The 21,903-nt window shown below is 39.8% G+C and overlaps 2 long non-coding RNA genes across 2 annotated transcripts in view; both read left to right on the forward strand.

Moving 5' to 3' along the window:
• Positions 1-7,024, forward strand: part of LOC134347739 (uncharacterized) — a 46,964-nt gene extending 39,940 nt beyond the window's left edge. Inside the window, exons 2-3 of the long non-coding RNA XR_010018244.1 lie at positions 5,062-5,249; positions 5,906-7,024. This is a non-coding gene — a long non-coding RNA (uncharacterized LOC134347739). The remainder of the gene's footprint in view (positions 1-5,061; positions 5,250-5,905) is intronic.
• Positions 7,025-9,430: 2,406 nt separating this feature from the next.
• Positions 9,431-21,903, forward strand: part of LOC134347738 (uncharacterized) — a 51,767-nt gene continuing 39,294 nt past the window's right edge. The window contains exons 1-2 of the long non-coding RNA XR_010018243.1: positions 9,431-9,516; positions 15,877-16,088. This is a non-coding gene — a long non-coding RNA (uncharacterized LOC134347738). The remainder of the gene's footprint in view (positions 9,517-15,876; positions 16,089-21,903) is intronic.

Here is a 21,903-nt window from a genome sequence, read left to right on the forward strand (position 1 = left end):
GAATCAAATAGTTTTAATAGACATGGTGAAACTTCAGATCTTTATGATTTAACTTCTGAGAGGTATGGTTAAAAATAATAACTCATAACTCTAGCAAGGCTGATAAATTGGCATTTTGGAGAACCTATTTGTTTGAATACCCTGACAGGAAAAGGTGGGATATTTAATAATCAATAAAGCTTTATTCATTATAAGTGGGCCATGTCAGGCACTAATTATAGGGGAAAACCTGGAATGCAACACATCAAAGGTAGGAACCTGGTATAGAAAAAGACATCGTCAAACTTCAGCAGATAGCAATATTTCTGTTCTTCATTATCTCAGTTTTTTTTTCTGGTGAGGATGAAGATATTTTATGAAATGTGTTCTCTATTGAGATGAAGTTTATAGCTTAGCAGGAAAGAGTGTTGTGTATTTAACATTTCAATAATATTTGAGTAATCATGTGTATGTATGTGTATATATACACACACACACACTCACTCAAGATTATGTATAGGTATAATATATGTTGATTAAGCATTCTTGTTAGTTTAAATAATTATGGGCTATCTGTATAAATACATTAATTGCATATTTCATCACGCTGCTATATGATACTTGCGTACTTCGCTTAATGTAAACTCGAACTTAGACACACATTTCAGACTCCTGTGTCTTCCTTTGAATTAATTTAATGTTTGAAGTTACAAAACATAACAAAATGCTTCCATTTCTCTCCTTTGTTTGACCAAGTCAAAGTAAAAACTCTGATCAGTTAAAAGCAAGGATGTCTGTTCCAGTCATCTAAGGAGCTGAACAGGAGTAGTGGTTCACTATTGAATTCAACATCTCATCTGAAAGACAAGTTTTCTAAAAGTACAGCTCTCCCAGAATAACACACAGACATTTCAATTAGTAGAACTGTTGCCTCATGCTACCCACAAGCCAAATACAGTTTGACCTGCAATGTCGTCTGTGTGGAGTTTGCACGTTCTCTGGATGGTTGTTTTGCTTTCTTCTAAACGATCAGATTCCCTCCCACACCCCAAAGATGGGCATGTCAATAGATTAGTTCGATAAACATAATCTGCTGATGCTGGAGATCCAGAGTAATGCATAAAAATTGCTGGAGGAATTCAGCAGGCTAGGCAGCATCTATGGAAAGGGATAAACAGTTAACAGTCATCAGAACCAATCAGATTAATTGGCTGTTGTCTTTTGCTTCTAATGAGTAAGTGAGGAGAGATCCTGGTGGAGGTGGAACGGAAAATGAGATGGATGTCAATAGAAGCAGTTTCAGTGAGCCTAATGACCTGATTCCAAGCTGTACACTCAGAGGACAATTTACTAGGTAGACCTGTACACCTGTTTGTTATTTCAAATATCTGATCAGCCAATCATGTGGCAGCTGCTCAATGCATAAAAGCATGTTGACATGATCCAGAGGTTCATTTGTTGTTCAGACCAAACATCAGAAGAGGGAAGAAATGTGATCTCAGTGACTTTGACCATGGAAGGATTGTTGGTGCCAGATGGGGTGGTTTGAGTATCTCAGAAACTGTCGATCTCCCATGATTTTCATATACATCAGTCTCTAGAGTTTACAGAGAATGGTGTGAAAAACAAAAAAAATTACATCTGGTGAGCAAAGGTTCTGTGGGCAAAAACACCTTCTTAATGAGAGATGTCAGAGGAGAGTGGCCAGTCTTATTCAAGCTGACAAGAATGTGACAGTAATTCAAATAACCACATGTTACAACAGTGGTGTGCAGAAGAACATCTCTGAATGCATATCACATTGAAGCTTGAAGTGGATGGGCTACAGTAGCAGAAAAGCAAGAACATACACTCAATGGCCACTTTATTCGATACAGGAAGTATGTCTGACTGTGAGTTTATATTTACCTTGAAGTTTCTAGAAACGGGTTTGAACACAGACCATTCTGTTAGCAAGACTATGGTTTCCATCCTGCTGTTAAAAGGCTATTGAACGGTTTTCTAGTACCTTATTGTCTGCCTGCACTGCACTTTCTCTGCAATTGTAACACTTTATTCTGAATTCTGTTATTGCCTTTCCTTTGTACTACCTAATGTGTATTTGTGATGAAATGATCTGCATGGACAGGGTGCAAAACTAGGATTTTCACTGTGTCTTGCTTAGTACATGTGACAATAATAAGCCAGTTTACAAATTTACAATGCTAACAGCTAAAACTGAGGATGAAATAAATGCTGGAATATAGTTTTTCAGAATTAAGTCAGAACCAGATTTCAGAATTAGGTTTTATTATCACTGACATATAACATGCAATTTGTTGTTTTGTGGCAACAGCACAGTGCAAAGACAAACATTTATAACTTACAAGACTGAATAAACGGTGCAAAGAAAAGACATAACAGGGTAGCGATCATGGGCCATTTAGAAATCTCATGGTGGAGGGGAAGATGCTGTCCCTAAATCGCTGAGTTGTGTCTACAGGCTCCTGATGGTGGTAATGAGAAGACAACATGTCTTGGATGCTGAGAGTCCTTAATGATAGATCCCACCTTCTTGAGGCATCACCCCTCTTGAAGATGTCTTCTACGGTGGGGAGGGTTGTGCCTGTGATGCAGGGTCTACAATTCTTTGCTGTGCATCGAACACTCTCTATCAGGATGTGATACAAGTGGTCAGAATGTGTATCTGTAGAAATCTGGAAGATTGTTTTTGGTATACAATGGTTCTTCTGGTCTGCACAAAGCTGATGGCAGCAGTCAGCTTACTGAACATCACTCACCGCATCCTCCACCTGTACAGTGCTTCTACTCACTGGAATTCACTGAAACCTATCGAATGTAGAAGGGCCTCGAGAGAGTGGATGTGGAGGGGATGTTTCCTATGGTGGGAGGAGTCTAAGACCGGAAGACACTGCCTTAGAATAAAGGTTTGTCCTTTTAGAACAGAGATGGGGTGGTATTTCTTTAGCAAGGGAGTTTTAAATCTGTGGAATTCGTTGCCTCAGGCAGCTAGGGAGACCAAGTCATTGGGTATAATTAAAGCAGAGGTTGATAAATTCTTGTTTAGTCAGGGTATGAAGGGATATGGGGAGAAGGCAGGAGATTGGGGCTGAGAGGGAAAATGGATCAGCCATGATGAAATAGCGGAGCGGACTGGATGGGTGAAATGGCCTAATTCTGCTCCTGTATCCTATATCCTATGGTCCAGTGGCCCATTTTGATTCCCAGTTTATGGACGCATCAATTTTATCTTGATTCCAAGTCAACCATGGCCTCACCATTTCCTGGCTGTGTGATCCCACTGCCTGAGTCCTCCAGGATTTTTGGATTCCTCCAAACCTTCCTGCTCTTTACTGTTCTTGTACTTGTTCTGGCATTGGCAATTTATAGCTGTAAATGCCCTCAGCTCATTAATTTCTTTTCTAAATCTCTATGCCAATCCATCACTTGTTCCTTCCTTAAGACCATCCATGAAATGTAAACACCATCCAGGCCATACTCTCCTCATCACTGCTGCCGTCGGGAAGGAGGTACATGAGCTTCAAGCCCCACACCACCAGGTTCAGGAACAGTTATTACCCTATAACTATCAGGCTCCTGAACCAGTGTGGATAACTTCACTCACCTCAACACTAAACTGACTCCAGAACCTAGGGGCTCACTTTCAAGGACTCTGTTAGTTTATTTATTTATCTCAGTATCCATCTATTTATTTATTTATTGTTTGCACAGTTTGTATTCTTTTGCACAGTGGTTGTCAGTCTTTTGTGTGTTGTTTTTCATTGATTCTATTGTATTCCTTTGTTCTACTCTGAATGCCTGCAAGATATTGAGTCTCAGGGTAGTATATGGTAGCTTATACATACTCTGATAATAAACTTACTTTGAATTTAATTTGATTAATCTTTTTGTCACCTATTCCAATGGGTACTTGCACTCTATAGTTCATGTTATGTGTGTTTCTGGTTTCTGGTTACATCTTGTTAAAAATTTCTATTTTGCGAGATTTTGATCGGGGCACTTCGAAGTGAGCTGATTCTACAACCTGCAGTCAATGAACAATGCACTGCTAAATTGAACTGAACTGAACTAAACTGAACACTCCTCGACAGTCTCTAGGAATCAGCAGTTTGATGTTTAATATTCTGTGTGATATTCGGTCAATTATTGCCATTTGTGCAATTTGTTCTTTTTTTTGTGTGTTGGGTGTTTGATGTTTTCTTTGAACAGATTCCATGTTGTTTCTTTGTTTTGTGGCTGCCAGTGGAGAAACAATCCTCAGGGCTTTATCTTGCATACGTACTTTGATAATAAATGTATTTTGAATCTTTAAATTTTTATTATGCTAAAGACATTATATTGGTTAAATATTAACACACTGTAAACAAGAACAATATATGAAGAAATAAGCAAGCAATGGAAGGGTCTAGCCTTTTGGCTCTGATGCTGGGCAGGTGCTGAAGAACAGATACCAATCCCTTTGAACAATGAAAAGTTTAAGGGGAACATGAGGGGAAACTTCTTCACCCAGAGAATCGTGAGAGTGTGGAATGAGCTGCCAGCACAAGTGGTGCATATGAGCTCAATTTCACCATTTGTGAGAAGGTTGGATAGGTACAAGGATGGTTGGGGTATGGAGGACTATGGTCCCGGTGCAGGTTGATGGGAGGCAATTTAAATGGTTCGGCATGGACTAGCTGGGCCGAATGGCCTGTTTCTATGCTGTACTGTTCTATGACTCTATCCCAATTAGTGGCTGGAATGAAAGTAGGAAAACACAGATACCACAAACCAGAAATAGTAACAGGATATTCAGGAAACACCAGTGGGCCAGGTAAATAATTGACTGAAATGCTAACTCTCATTCTGTGTCCACAGGTGCTGCCTGACCTGCTGAGTGTTCCCAGCATGTTATTGTTCTTAATGCCAAGAATGGCCCTAAGGAACTGAATGCTGAGTGCAGTCTACAATGTGTGGACAATGTCTAGTCTCAGTTCAGTGCTAGTTCCAAGTTCAAAGTAAATTTATTATCGAAGCACATAAATGTCACCATATATAACCCTGAGATTCATTTTCTTGCAGGCATTCATACCGACTACAAAGAAACACAGTAGAATCAAAGAGCAACCACACACAAGACGGATTAACGATCAATGTGCAAAAGACAACAAACTGTGCAAATACAAAACAAAAAAAAACAATCAAAATAATATTAATAAATATTGTATAAGCAATAAACATCGAGAAGATGAGATGAAGAGTCCTTGAAGGTGAGTCCATAGATTGTGGGAACAGTTCAGTGTTGGGGCGAGTGAAGTTATTGCCTCTGTTTCAAGTGATTGATAGTTGAGGGGTAATAACTGGGCAATACGGTAGCCTCACACATCAAAGTTGCTGGTGAACGCAGCAGGCCAGGCAGCACCTCTAGGAAGAGGTACAGTCGACGTTTCAGACCGAGACCCTTCGTCAGGACAGACCCTCCTGACAAAGGGTTTCGGCCCGAAACGTCGACTGTACCTCTTCCTAGAGATGCTGCCTGGCCTGCTGCGTTCACCAGCAACTTTGATGTGTGTTGCTTGAATTTCCAGCATCTGCAGAATTCCTCGTGATTACGGTAGCCTAGTGGTTAGCACAATGCTTTACTGTACAGGCGATCCGGGTTCAATTCTTACCACTGCCTGTAATAGTTTGTACATTCTCCCCGTGACCAGCTGGGTTTCCTCCAGGTGCTCCAGTTTCCTCCCACAGTCCAAAGGCGTACTGGTTGGTAGGTTAATTGGTCATTGTAAATTGTCCCATGATTAGGTTAGGGTTAAATTGGTGGCTTTCTGTGCAGCGTGGCTTGAAGGACCAGAAGGGCCTACTGCACACTGTATCTCAATGAGTACATAAATAGATAGATTTTAAAAATCTGTTCTTGAACTAGGTGATTTGAGTCCTGAGGCTCCTGCACCTCTTTCCTGATGGCAGCAGCGAGGGAGCATATCCGGGATGGTGGAGGTCCCAGAAGATGGATCCTGCTTTCCAAAGTTAAATTTCTACTCTTACATCTGCTTATAGCTTATAATTAAGCACTGACTAAAAATAATGCTAATTTGAATTTGTATCTAATAATAGGGTGATAAGTGTTTTTGAAACTGTTTTGCTGAGGAGACGATACACTGCTTTATTACTTACTGATACTATTAAACACATTTTGATATGTATTTATATGTCCAACTGGAATTTTACCTGAAGTAGAAAATCCTATTATCCAGTGTTGTACGTGTGCTTGAACAAAAATATCTTTAGTTGGTGAAGAGGTAGAAAGCTGAGCTGTTTTCTACTAGCAAGTCAGGTCTGACTATATGACCCTTTGACTCCTGAGGAGAATCAGGCAGAAAATAGTATTCCCATTCGGGATCAAGAAGTTGAAGAAAAAAAGATGATTTCTTTTGTGTGTAGAGTACATGATTTATACGTGTGCACCATTTAACAAATATTGTAAGAGCACAGACACTTTTTAACAAAACAATACATTGAAAAAAAATTAATGCTCCGTATTTTAAAACTCAAACATGAGTATCATACATACTTATCTAGGAAATTTTTTCTTGCCCATTAATGAAAAAGACAATTTTTTTTCTGTTTAAATCTTGGTTGGTAACAAATAATCATTATCAACATATCCATGTTTCCTCTCACCCAATCACCATGGCGTAAAGTGATATAATTATTATCAACTGAATTTGTTTGTAATCTCAGTTATTTAGATTTGAGTTCCAATTCTCAATGTGGTTTTCAGTCAGCTACACAGAGCATAGGATAAGATGAATCTCATTTTATGATTTAATTCTGTTTAACAATAAAGAATATTTAACCCGCATGGTACCATGTATTTTCTATGCTCTGCAGTACCAATCGATTTAAAAACTGGTTTTCAAAACCTCCATTGCTCCATCTCTGTAACTTCTTCCTTCTTCCACAATGGACCAAAAATATTTCTTTCCTATAATTTTCAGATTTTGTGAATTCACCTCTTCTTTTACATTTCACTGGAGGTAGTGCTTTCCATAAGACCATAAGGTATAGGAGCAGAATTAGGCTATCTGGCCCATCGAGTCTGCTCCACCATTTCATCATGGCTGATCCATTTGCCCTCTCAGCCCCAAATTCCTGCCTTCTCCCCATGTTCCTTCATGCCCTGACTGATAAAGAATCTATCAATCTCTGCCTTAAATATACCCAATGACTTGGCCTCCACAGCCTCCTGTGGCAATGAATTCCACTGATTCACTGCTCTCTGACTGAAAAAATTCTTCCTCCTCTCCATTCTAAAAGGACGCCCCTATGTCCTAAGTTCTGGAATCTACTCCATAAATCCCACCCCCTCTCTATCTTCCATTACGAGAACAATCAAAGTATTTCCTTTGAGCAACCTAGATTATTTTGCTTTGTTAAGGGTGCTATATAAATTCAAGTTGTTGATATTAATAGTAGTGGATATGATCCAGTCCATCACTGGTAAAGACCACCCCACCACTGAGCACATCTACGTGAAATGCTGTCACAGGAAAGCTGCATCCATCATCAGGGACCCCCACCACTTAGGACATGCTTTCTTCTCACTGTTGCCATCAGGAAGAAGGTACAGGAGCCTCAGCACTCACACCACCAGGTTCAGGAAAAGTTACTACCCCTCAACCATCAGGGTCTTGAACCAAAGGGACATAATCGATGCTTCACTCAACTTCACTTGCTCAATCATTGAAATTTTCCCACAGCTAATGGACTCCTTTCAAGGACTCTTCATCTCATGTTCTCAATATATATTGCTTATTTATCATTATTATTTGTTTCTTTTTGCATTTGCACAGTTTGTTGGCGTTTGCACATTAATTAAATGCCTAAGTTGGTGTGTTTCATTAATACTGTTACAATTATTATTCTATTATAGATTTTTTGAGTATGCAAGAAATTGCATCTCAGGGTTCAAATAGTGACATATATGTACTTTGATAATAAATTTACTTTGAACTTTGCTATTGCTTTCAGATGGTAAATATAAGGGGAAAATATTATGGAAATTTTAATGAATCGGGAAATGAAGTGCAATTTTTTTCCCATTCATTTTCTGGGATATGAGTGTTACAGGAAATATCAGCGTTTATTGAGCAATCTAATTGCACTTGAGAGGGTGGTTATTGAACCATTATTGAAGGGTGAATAAGCTTTGTCCTAAAAGAGTCTTGATGATGCAACACTGCTGGATTGATGCCAGAGCCAAAATTGTCATCCGCTTTCGTTTGAATAGCAGTAATACGCTTTTGGTATTTAAATTCCAGTGCAAGTTGGTCATGAGGGGAAGCTAAGCTGAAGTAAAGGAAGGAGAAGATTGTGGGAGGTTGGCAGAAGTCCATTGGGTATTTATGAAGACAGAAGGGACATGAACAAAATTATGAATTTTACAAAGTAATGCAGCCTTTCAACAAGCATCCTCCAGTGTCATTTTAAGGACTGCCGAATACACTTAGACAGAGGTAAAAAAAGGTTGAATTTATGTAACATGAATGTTCATTTGCAGCTGAATTCTGCCTTAGGTTCCTAAAACTTGCGGAAACATGATTAGGTTAGATGTCAATCTTCAAATGCTTCAAGAGAGCAGACTAGGCACATTTAGTATATGCCTGTCTGTATATGGCAATGGACATGAACTTTGAAATAAAGATACAGCTGATGTGACACCTAATTTTCAGTGCTAGTACAGTTATGTGCAAAATTGCTAAAGCAGACTATGGTAAATTCAATTTTGTCTCCTGGTTAAAATGGCTTAGATGCAAGCAACATGCAAAAAATTTAGAAATCGGTTTCAACTTGTGGCCTGGCTCCATTAATGTTATTGCCAATAAATCAAACCTAATCAGGTCAAAGATATCCTATCTCTGTCTTAGATAAATGAATAATTAATATGGTAGGTTGCCACTGCGAGGGGCAGTGGACCTTATTATTGTCATTGATTACCCAATAGTTTAATATGAGTCATACCAGATGAAAATTTCCAAATGCGCTACTTTAGGCTGGCCTAGTTTCTCCAGTTAATAATAGTATAATCTAATAGTATGTAAAGAATAATGATTAAAATTGAGGTTTGAAAATTAGTTGGAATCTTTTTCAGAGAAATTGATGTCCATTTAAAAGGATCTGAGCTGGGAAATAAGACTGGGATATTTATTTCATTAAGGTAAACCTTAATTCCATCATACCGGTGATGTAGGATTCTAGGAGCATAGATGCATGCAGCTACATAAATTATTACAGATTGATTTAGATTAAAGATTATGTGGGTTGTCATTTAGTCGTTTTCTGCTATATTCACATGTGCTCTTGTGTGAATTTCTTTCCTGTTTTAAATCTAATCATTGCTTTAGCCTAAACCATGTGATCTGACAGTGTGATGTTTACATAGCAAAGAAATGCCACAAGTGGACTCTGAACACAATGGAGATAGACTGCTGTGAGACCTTACCATCTTCCTATATAAACAAGTTAGAGATGCAGGTAAATGCTAGTAGTAGAATGGAGAGGCTAACTTTTGCTTATTGGCTTCCAAAAATTATTAACTTATTTTCCCACTGAAAATAACTGGTTAATGATACCATACAAATAAATGTTGCCATTAAGTACCTAGGTACGAGATCATGCATTTCTGTTTAAAACATATATTTTCTGGTTATTTACTTCTTTGCAGGATAATTCCAAAATACTAGATAGAAGCATTTGCATTGAAATTAATCGATTATCAAATTAGACTGTTTAATTGTTAAACCATCAGAATACTGGTAATTCAGGGATTTGGACAGCAGCTTAAACATTCCCTTATACCTAGTTATGAGTTTCATTTTCACAAACTACAAAATGTATTTCTGATAGCATCTGATAGACAATCTTCAAATGAATCTTATGTATACCTTTTGGCTATATTGTATTTCACAGAATTCCTTAAATAATGCATCAGTAATCCAGCGTCAATGTAGGGAGAAGGTGCTTTTTCCTGCATATTGAGATGAAGATCTAAAATTTTGGATGCCCAAGACAGAGCACATAGAGAGCTACATTAATAGTTGGGCATCTAAATTATTCAATAGAAAATGAAACAAGCTGAATCAGAAAGGATAACATAGGTATATAGAAACATTCTGTAAATTAATGAAATAATGAATTAGGGATTGTCCAGAATAAAATCTGACATGAAGAATCAGTTTATCAGAAATATATCTTCTTGTCATTTGCAGAGCAAAGATTTAAGTCCAGTGGTATCATGACCAACAGAAGATTACAGTGACATGCAAAAGTTTGGGCACCCTGCGTCAAAATTTCTGTTACTGTGAAAAGCTAAACGAGTAAAAGATGACCTAATTTCCAAAAGGCATAAAGTTAAAGATGACACATTTCTTTAATATTTTAAGTAAGAAAACCTTTTTATTTCCATCTTTTACAATTTCAAAATAACAAAAAAGGAAAAGGGCCCGAAGCAAAAGTTTGGGCACCCTGCATGGTCAGTACTTAGTAACACCCCCTTTGACAAGTATCACAGCTTGTATACGTTTTTTGTAACCAACTAAGAGTCTTTCCATTCTTGTTGGGGGGATTAAAAAAAAAGATGGAAATAAAAAAGTTTTCTTGCTTAAAATATTAAAGAAATGTGTCATCTTTAACCTTATGCCTTTTGGAAATCAGGTCATCTTTTATTCGTTTAGCTATTCACGGTAACAGAAATTTTGACGCAGGGTGCCCAAACTTTTGCATGCCACTGTACCTTGAGTGAATTCAAGTAATTGGAAGACAATTGGCCACAGTTGATATCTAAATTTAACAATATACTCTTCCTTGACAGAGCTTGGTATGTGAATATATATTAGATTAAGTCAATGCAATAGAGTTAAAACCAATATCCAAATAATTTTGTCTGACATTCCAAATAACTAGAATATGGAGAGTTTTTGTTTACTGATCAGAATTATCTGGATGAAAGAAATATGTAAAGAAAATCATAAAGAGTTTATTTGTCAAAAGAACCTCTAATTTTCTGAGCAATGTTAGGTTACAATGGTTTATTGATGGAATGTTTCAAAAGCATTGCAGTGATGTGGAAGTTAGAGCTCCTGAGAATTTGTGGAATATCAAAGGTTGCTGAGACTTAAGTTTCTTCCAATTCAAGTAGGAAAAAATTCCAGATACATGCAAACCCAACTGGATGACGAAATGTAATATTCATGTTCAATTTGACCTGAAAGGTGTTCGTGGGTCCAAAGAACTTCATTTTCTTGCTGATATCATTGAAACGGAAGTGTAAAAAATTACTTGCCAGATCACTAAAGGATCAGCAATCTATTGCTCCGGACCATCCATATTTTACATACCCAGGAAGTTCTTGTTTTAATTAAAAGTCCAAGGTAAAAGGGTTGAATAGATCTTACTAGAGGAAATTGCCAAAAATGAACTGCAGGAAAAAAAATGCTGGCCTTCAATTACTGGAGCTTCACTGTAAGGGCAGAATGTTGAGGAAAGATTGCAGTTTTTCATCCGGGGTCAGACGTTCAATTTCTGATAATCAATGTTATAATTTTATTAGGTGAACAAAAGGAAGCTTAGTGATATTGGCAACCTGCCACACAACAACAAGCCAACTTTAATCCAAATCATATTATTCATTTGAACACTGAACATGATAATGAGTCATATTATTTGTCATTACAGTTTGAAAGTTGGGAGTGCCAATTTGTCACCTTTCTCAATTTATCTAATTCTCCAGATCAGATCTAAAATAACGTTGTCATCTGTGAAAATACTCAAAGAGATGGTGCATTTTTTTTTATTCTTGCACATAATAGAATAAATTCCAAAGAAGTAACACACACAAGATGCTGGAGGAACTCAGCAGGTCAGGCAGTATCTACGGAAGGGAATAAATAGTTGACATTTTGGCACGAGACCCTTGATCAGGGCTGGATAGGAAGGGGGCGAAGCCAGAATAAGAAGGTGGGGCAAGGGGAGGGGAAGGAGAACAATCTAGAAAGAAATAGGTGAAGGGGGAAAGTAGGTGGTTGGGGGAGGGGGATGAAGTGAGAAGTTTGGTGTTGATAGGTGGCAAAGGTAACTCCAGAGAGGCAGGGATTGTTCAATTGAAGGCTTGTGACAAGGTAAGGAAATACATAACAAATGAGTGAATCGTGAATTATGTGAAGGAACAAAGGGAATGTTAATCCATAGATTCATAAAGGTAGCAGGACAGTGCACAAGTCCGTTAACAGGACAGATGGATTGCTTCATTCGCTGAGGCACAGGACAGAAAAGTAGGAGCAAACACAAACTGCAGGACAATCTCAGTGGGTCAGGCAGTATCTGTAAAAGGAATGACACAAGACAGCAACTGCTCACTTCTCTCCACCGATGCTGCCTGACCTGCTGAGTTCCACCAGAGTTTTTTTTTTGCCAAAGATTCCAGCACCTGCAGTCTGTCGTGTTTCCAGGTTTTGGGCAGGCTGCAATCATAACTATCTCTCTGGCATTTGGTATAGGCCAATGAAAGGAAGTGAGGTGTAAGCAGAGGCCATTGTTGGAGTGGATAGTATTAGAGTGATCAGGATTTGCCCCAACAAGCTTGGGCGAGAACAGGTGGGAGATCTGAGGAAGTTTCAGGTAAGTTCGTTTCTTTCTTTGTCTATTTGTATATGTCTAGTGCTCTGAGAATTGGTCCAGAGTTAGTGGTACGTTCTTTATGTGAGATGAGATCTCCAGTTTCCCTGATAACTACACCTGCATGAAGTGCATTGAGGGCAGATCCTTAGAGACCACGTTAAGGAACTGGAGCCGCAGCTTGAGTTCCTTCATCTCATACAGGAGAATGAGGAGTTGATAGAGAGGAGCTATAGAATCAGATTCAGAATCAGGTTTAATACCCACGTCCTGACGAGGGGTTCCGGCATGAAACATTGACTGATCGTTTCCACGGATGCTGCCCGACCTGCTGAGTTCTTCCAGCGTGTTGCGAGTGTTGCTTTGACCCCAGCATCTCAGAGTATTTTGCGTTCAGGTTTAATATCACTGGCAGATGTGGTGAAATTTGTTGTAGGCAGCAGTATATTGTAATACATAATAGAGTGGGGGAGATTCAAACAAGAGGACATGAGTTGAGAGTTAAAGGGCAAAAGTTTAGGGGAAACATGAGGGGGAATTTCCTTACTCAGAGAGTGGTAGCTGTGTGGAACGAGCTTCCAGCAGAAGTGGTTGAGGCAGGTTCGATGTTGTCATTTAAAGTTAAATTGGATAGATATATGGACAGGAAAGGAATGGAGGGTTATGGGCTGAGTGCAGGTCGGTGGGACTAGGTGAGAGTAAGAGTTCAGCACAGACTAGAAGGGCTGAGATGGCCTGTTTCCGTGCTGTAATTGTTATATGGTTATAAGAGTAATTAAGGAGGTAGTCACCCCTAAGTTGCAAGACCTGGGACCTGGGTGACTGTCAGGAGAGGAGAAAGGAGTATACAGCCAGTGCAGAGGAACCTTGCGGCTGTTCTTCCCCTCAAAAGCATGTATACCATTTTGGATACTGTTGGGGAAGGATGACCTACCGGGGGAAGCCTTGGCTTCTGGCTCCCTGGCACTGAGTTTGGCTCTGTGGCTCACAAACGAATGGCGGGGGCGGTGGTGGGGGTGAAGAGGAGTGCAGCAATGATAGGGGATTCCATAGTTGGAGAAGTGGACATGAAAGACACACCTGAATGGTATGTTGCTTCCCAGGTGCCAGGGTCAAGGATGACTCAAATCAGCTCTACAGCATTCTAAACAGGGATAGTAAGCAGCCAGAAGTCATGGTACATGTTGGCTAGCAAAGACTTAGGTAGGAAAATGGAGAAGGTTCTGAAGAGAGAATATAGGGAGTTAAAGAAAAAGCTGAAAAACAGGACCCCCAGGGCAAGTAATCACTGGATTGCTGCCTGTACTATGCACCAGTGAGAGTAAGAATAGGGTGATTTAGCTGATGAATGCATGGCTGAGGAATTGGTGCAGAGGGCTGTTTTTTTTTACTGATTTCTGGATCATCTGAACCAGGTGAACTATACCCCAGGGTTCTGAAAGAGGTACAGTGGCCTTAAAGATTTTGGAGGCATTAGTAATGATCTTTCAAGAATCACTAGGTTCTGAAATGGTTTTGGAGGATTAGAAATTTGCAAATGTCACACCACTCTTTAAGAAGGGAAGGAGGCAGAAGAAAGGATATTACCTGACTTCAGTGGTCGGAAAGGATAATGTTGCAAGGTACTTGAGGAATATGATAAAATAAGCCAAAGTCAGTATGGTTTCTTTAATACGAAATCTCGCCTGACAAATCTGTTGGATTTCTTTGAGAAAACAGCAGGCTGGATAGAGAAAGGAGAGTCAGTGGATGTTGTGTATTTGGATTTTCATAAGACCAATGACAAGGTACCACACATGAAGCTGCTTAACAAGATATGAACCCATGGTATTACAGGAAAGATACTAACATGGATAGAAGATTGGCTGACTGGCAGGAGACAAAGAGTGGGAATAAAAGGGGCTTTTTCTGGTTGGTTGCTGGTGTTTAGTGGAGTTCTGAAGGGGCTGGTTTTGGGACGGCTTCCTTTCGTGTTATATGTCAATGATTTGGTTGATTGAATTGATAGCTTTGTGGTCAAGTTTGAAGACCGTGCAAAGATAGGTGGAGGGGCAAGTAATGTAGAGGGAGCAGGGAGTCTGCAGAAGGACTTAGATTGGGACCACAGACAAAGAAGAGGCAGATGGAATATAGTGAAGGGAAGTGTATGGTCATGCATTTTGGTAAAAGGAATAAAGGTGTAAAATACTTTCTAAATGGGGGAAAAAATTCAAAAATCAGAGGTGCAAAGGGATTTGGGAGGCCTTGTGCAAGATTTCCTAAAGGTTATCTTACAGGTTGAGTCTATGGCAAGGAGGCAATTGCAATGACTGCATCCATTTCGAGAGGACTAGAATATAAGAGCAAGAATGTACTGTTGAGGCTCTATAAGACATTGGTCAGAATGAACCTGGAGTATTGTAAGCACATCTGGATCCCTTATCTGAGAAAAGATATGCTGCCATTGTAGAGGGTCCAGAGGCGGTTTAGAAGAATGATTCCAGGAACGTAAGGGTTAACATATGAGGAGTATTTGGTAGCTCTGAGAACATACTTGCTGCAGTTTAGAAGAATGAGAGGCAAACTCATTAAAACCTATTGAATATTGAAAGGCCTAGATCGAGGAGATATGCAGAGGATGTTTCCTATAGTGGGTGAGTCTAGGACCAGAGGGCACAGACTCAGAATAGAGGGACATCCATTTATAAAATAGATGAGGAGGACTTTCTTTAGCCAGAAGATAGTGAATCTGGGGAATTCACAGACAGCTATGGAGACCAGGTCATTGAATATATTTAACTTGGAGGTTGAAAGGCTCTTGATTAGTCAGGTTACAGGGAGAAGGTGGGAGAATGGGGTTGGGTGGGGTATAAATCAACTATGATGGAATAGCAGAGCAGATTTGATGGGCCAAATGGCCAAATTCTAATTCTATGCGTTGTGGTCTTATGGTCTAATACTGGAACTGTGTAAAACAGTGTTTAGACTGCATTTTGTGTATGGAGTCCTGTTATGGTGACTGCATTACAGGGAAAAGTTTGATTGCACTGGAGGGGATGCAGAGCAGATCTGCAAAGATATTGCCAGGACTGGAAAATTATAGCTATAAAGAAAATTGCATGATACAATGTGTTTTTTAATTCAGAACAGAGAAGGTTGAGGGCATTCTTCATTAAAGTATATAAAATTAAGGTGGAGAGAGTACTGAATATAATAAATAGGAATAATATGTTTATTTATCAGAGGAGATTCAATATGAAGGGCAAAGACTTAAAGCAGTTGCTGGAACGACTGATGGAAGACGAAGAATGATATCTTTCCCCAGATGGTGGTAACGGCCCGGGACCTACTGCCTGAAAGGACGGTAAAGGCAAAAACCCTCACGCCATTGGAAATGTGCCCTGATATGTACTTGAGGGCCGCGACCTGCAGGACCACAGACGCAGTGCTGGAAGGTAAGTTAATGCCCGATAGCTTTTTATCAACCAGCAAAAACATGATGAGCCATATGTCCTCCTTCTGTGTCTTGAATTTTCTTTGATCCTGTGATTCAACAAATACTTTTATTCAAAGATTCTGCTGGGTTTCGGGAAAAGGTCAGCTGCAAACGTATTCCTTTATCTATAATGCAAATTCAACATGTTCCCCAATCAATCCGTAGTATCAATTTACAGACTTATGGAACGAAGTAGAGATTTGACCATAATATGGAGAAGGGCTGGTGAAGATAACTCGGGCCAAAAGCTCATTTTCTGTGCTTATAATTTCTCTGTAATTCTATCTAAGTGTTAAGTGGTGAAAGTGACCATAAGGAAGGATCTGATATTGACCAAGAGCATAGAAGGGCATATTTTCAACTTTTGGAAATGTGGTTGTAGTTAACAAGATAAATGAGAAACTGTTGTCATGGAGAACCACAACATAAGGCAAGACGTTGAGTGAAAAGCTTGCCTTTAGCAAAAGATAAGTGTCTGAAGCCTCAGGGTGACGGTTTTCAGAAATACTAACAAAAGAAGAAATTAATACTAGGCAACCTGATCTGTGGTATAAAAATCCCAACATCCTTGTAAGGTTTTATTAATGTATTTTTAGATTAGAGGATAAAATGATAAGATTATACAGGAGAGGGTGCCCTTCATAAATGAGGAGAAAAGCAAAGTTATTCAAGGAATACCGTTGCAGCTAAAATATTGTTGAACTTTAATTATATTTTGAGATAAGATAGCAGTACAGAGAACTTTTAAGTGCACACGTATCAGTATATGGATGTGGAAAGGAACCGTAGATTCAATGTATATCCATTCATATTACTGGCTTGTCATTGAAATGTGTAAATAGAAACGTATGCCTCTCTAGAGATAACATTTAACTCTGGTATCAATTATTATAATCACTTCAATTTTTATTATCAAGTACGCCCTTCTCTTAAATGATAAAGTGGGAATGCTACGATCCCCTCATTCACACACCCCGTACCCTTCCAAGAATGGGTGGAATTGGAGTACGCATTAAGTAATAATTCCTTAAAGTTTTAGGATGAGAGCACAATCCAGCTTCAAGTACATTTCTTGAAGGCAGTGAATCTCTTAAATTCTCTCCCTCTGAGGTTGTGGAAGCCAGATTGTTAGATACGTTTCAGATGGGATGCCACAGTAGCGTAGTGGTTAGCGTGTGATTCTGTTACAGCTCAGGGTGTCGAAGTTCAGAGTTCAATTCCGGCGCCATCTGTGTATTCTTGTGACTGTGTGAGTTTCCTCTGAGTGTGTTGCTTTCCTCCCACAGTCTAAAGACGTGGCAGTTGGTAGGTTAATTAATCATTGTAAATTGTCCTGTGCTTAGGCTAATGTTAAATAGGTGTCTTGTTGGATCAGAAGGGCCTGTTCCATTCTGTAATCTCTAAATGAATGAATTAATTAAATGGAGATAAATAAATATTTGTAAGAGCGTGGGATAGAGTGTGGGATTGTGGGTTGTGGGGAGAAGAGTCAAGACATCAAGTGATCCATGACCATGCTGAATGGTGGAGGAGGCTTCAGATGCCTGCAGGCCTGCTGATCCTTGTGTTCTCCAATTGTGGGTGGGATGGAGGTGCCTTTTTTTCTGGCAGTGAGTAAATTGCTTGACGAATTCCGGAACTTCCTAATTGGATGCAGCTGGGTACATAATGACACAATTAATGTCCTTGGCAGTTGTTAAAAGGGACTTTTAGCTTGTTTTAAACCTGGCTCCAAACTTCCCTTCTGTTAAACTGGTTTACAGGGGCTCAGGAATCTAATCAGTGTTACAGAGGCAAGTTCAGCCAGCAGTTCAGGGAGGTGTCCAACCCTGTCCTTGTCCCTGTTAATAAATCTCACTGTTGCTGTCTCAGCTCCCCATCACTAATGATTGGTTTGAAGTGCTGGTGAAGGAGCAGTTTTTCCATCAATCTTTGAGGATTTCAGCTTTACAAGATTAGGTTGAGAAGTGGGTTGGATAGATCTTAGCTCATTAGGTGGGGAAAACCATCACTATCAATGCTAAATACATGTTATGCCAGAGTCATAACTAACTTGCAGATGAAGCAAATTTAGAAGAATAGGAGGAGAATATTCATTGGTTGCAATATGAATGTTGTTAGTAATGCCGGCATTTATTTCCTACCCCCAAATGTCTTTGAGATGATACCGCTAGTCTAGTTTACCTTTTCTACTCTGCTGCATACCTTTTGGCTGGCCTCATCAGCAACAGTGATGAGTTGACATAGAGAGAGGAGGCAGGCTGCCTTGTGGACTGGTGCAAGCACAGCAGCTTGAGTCTCAACATGGAGACTCAAGAAATGATTGTGGAGTTCAGTAAGGTGCAGGCTGACCACTCCCTTCAGCATGTCAAGCAGCGCCTCCATGGAGTCGCCGAGTTTCTTGGAGTACACGTTGTGTATGATCTCATCTGGTCCCTCAACAACACCTCTTTAGCCAAGATGGCTCCTCCCATGATTCCCTTGTCCATTCATCCCTCCCCATTAACCTCTCTACTGGCATATACCCCTACAAGCAACAGAAATGCTACACTTGCCCATTCACCTCCATTCAGGCCCCCAAACAGTCCTTACAGGTTAAGCAACACCTCGCCTATGAATCTGTTGGATCGTTTATTGTATCCAATGCCCCTGAAGTGACTTCCTCTACATTGGTGAGACGTGACACAAATTGAGGGCACCTCCACTTCATCTGCCGAAAGCAGAATTTCCCAAAGGGCAACAATTTTAATTCCTATCCCAATTTCTGTTGAGACAGGTCAGTCAATGCCTCCTCTTTTGCTATGATGAGACCACCCTCAGGCTGGAGGAGCACCACCACCATGGAGCAACGACATATTCCATGTAGGGAGCCTCCAACGTGATGGCATGAACATCAATATCTCCTTTCAGTAATCTTTTTCCCCTTCCCTTTTCCTCCATTCACCACTCTGGCCTTTTAATTCTTCTGCACACCTACCTATCATCATAAACACAAAATACTCTGTAGATGCTGGGGTCCTGCCTATCATCATGGTTCCCCTTCTTCCTCGCTTTCTCTACTCCCCTCTCCCGTCAGATTGCTTCTTCTCCAGCCCTTTACCTTTCCCACCCACGTGGCTTCATCAATCACCTTCTAGCTAGTCCTTCTATCTCTCCCCCCTCCTTTTTTTTCTGGCATCTTTCCCCTTCCTTTCTAGTCCTGAAAAAGGTTCCTGGCCCGAAATGTCCTTCCTATGGATGCTGCCTGACCTGCTGAGCATTTTGTGTGTGTTGCTCTGGTTTTCCAGCATTGTGCAGAATCTCTTGTGTTTAAAATTACACTCTGCTGTTCAATAGGATGCTTTCAAGCCAGTTTGCCAAAAGAGGATGAAAATACCATTTTCTTCACATTCCTGAACTGTTCCCTTTTTAAGTAAACCAATGAGACAAAACCGAACAAGCTGTATGACCCAATCACAAACAAAGGGAAAATTTGCAGATGCTGGAAATCTGAGCAACACACACAAAATGCTGGAGGAACTCAGCAGGCCAGGCAGCATCTATGGAAAAGAGTACAGTCAACATTTCGGGCAGAGACTCTTCAGCAGGACTGAGTTCGTCTGGCATTTTGTGTGTGATCTATGGGACTGAGGGAAGGATATCTTTTCCCTTGCTACTGTTGGAATACTATTATCTTGCTTGTTCTTTGTCTTTGTGCAGACACATGCCTATAATGAACTCCATGGTAAAGACTCCATGGCAATGAAATGGAAAGCAGTCCTGAAATTGATAAATGCAGAATCCCTTCACTAATTTGGTAAAGAAAAGATTTTTCTTATCCTTTCCATTAAAGGCATATTTTTCAGGCACAGCAGTGAACATTTCAATGTCAACCACTTTCAATTTGATCTCATGTTTATACCTTGCACCTCGATTCATTTATTTGTAATTTTAGTATAAATTGAAGAACTTCAGAGAACAACTGCCTTTAATGAAATGCCAGAACACTGGAATAACTCAGTAAAACAAGCAGCAACTGCAGAGGCAAGACCTGTAAGTCGAGGTTTCACATTGAGACCCTGCATCATGACTGAGAGGGAGGAGGAAAGCTTGCTGTGGCAGTGTGAGGGGTGTTGGGATAGAAGCTGCTATGTGACAGGTGGAACAAGATGGGGAGGGGACTATGGGCAGATGGAATCATACTGGGGGAGAGGAAGGGAGGGATGAACAAAGGGAGAATAAAACTAGGTGGACAGGTGTGTGTGTGATTTGAAAACCCCTTGGGTGTGGGTTGCCAGAAATGGGAAAATTCTGTGTTTTTACCACTGGCTTATGACCTACCTCAACATAATATGAGATGTTCACAAGCAAGTGCTACATTGTCACTGAGCATATAGTTTGTCAACAGTCTATTTTCTGCATTTTGACATTTTTGTTTCACAATGGCCAAATCCCAGTTTCCCTGCATGGTTTTTTTTCTTCAAAGAAAAGTTCCAGAATTTTGGCTTTCGCTTTATTCTTCCAGGAAAGATTTGTCCCATTGCCATTCAGATGATGTTGGCAGTCTTGCAGAAGAAAACACACAATTATTTTTTGAATAACTGTTGCCTTTAAATGGAATTATTCCAATCAATATGCTTTAAGGAGTCTTGATTGAAGGACATTTAAATTGACATATACTTGTAGTCCTTAGCCATAGAAATGCAAAAATAATTAGAGGACCTGTAATTCCATACGGTGCTATCAGGACTGGGCTTGAGGTGAAGGAGAAAGTATCACGCTATCCTTGTCAGCTGCAAGGGTAATTACTGCTGGCTGAAATTACTCAGCATTTGTTTATAAGCTCCCTGGAGCACACTGTAAATAGATTGTCTGTTATAGTCCAATCACATTAAAATGCTGCTCCTTGCAAACTGCTGCCTCCTGTTTGCCAAACGCTGGATGGACTGAGCTGATCTGACTGCTCACTTACTGAGCAGTAAGCACCGAAGTCCATGTAAAATACAGTGTTTTATTTTATTATGCAAATCTTGAACAACGTTTTATAATTTTCTTTGCAATCATTCAAAACTGCCACATTTTATCATATTTATTAGGCACTAGCCTGTTCTTGAATGAATGAAAATTATTCCTGTATCTAAAGACATTTAGCAAGTACTGTGAGCTATCGTGACAAGTATGGTTGGGGTTGTTTCTCTACCTCCCTGGAAACCAGTCAAAGTGAATCACATCTCACAGCAGCCGTGATCTCCTGCCTTAGATGTCTTCCTAATAATGGCAACTGCAGAGGTGACTCTGAAAATAGGGGCTTGTAACAACTGGACATCCATCACTACTCTCTGGAGCAATATTAGATTCGGCTAATGGGGCACTCACTTCTTCATAATGATATTAATTCTCTAAATTTTCAAGGTGATTCCATTTGTAAAATGACAAAAACTCAGCCGCTCCAGAGGAAAGTGAAATCAGCTTCCATTCTATTGCACGCACATAATCATTGCTTCTAAAGTCTTTCAGAGTCAAGAAATTTGATAGCATTAGATCTCCTGTGAGATACGATGCTGTGCAACAACTGCACCACCTGCCAATGCTGTGTGGCTCACTGCCATGCTCAAACATTGTAAAACAGTGCTTAATGACCACAACACGAATGTTTCTTTACCACGTCTACATGAAAGAACATGCGTGTATAAAAACCAAACACACTGCACAATATGGGAAATCGAAACAGATTCAAATTTAAATAATCAAACAAAATCTGAAACTAACTAATGGAAAGGCTTTTTATCAATGAA

This window comes from Mobula hypostoma, chromosome 6, assembly GCF_963921235.1.
Source record: "Mobula hypostoma chromosome 6, sMobHyp1.1, whole genome shotgun sequence".
Lineage (NCBI taxonomy): Eukaryota > Metazoa > Chordata > Chondrichthyes > Myliobatiformes > Myliobatidae > Mobula > Mobula hypostoma.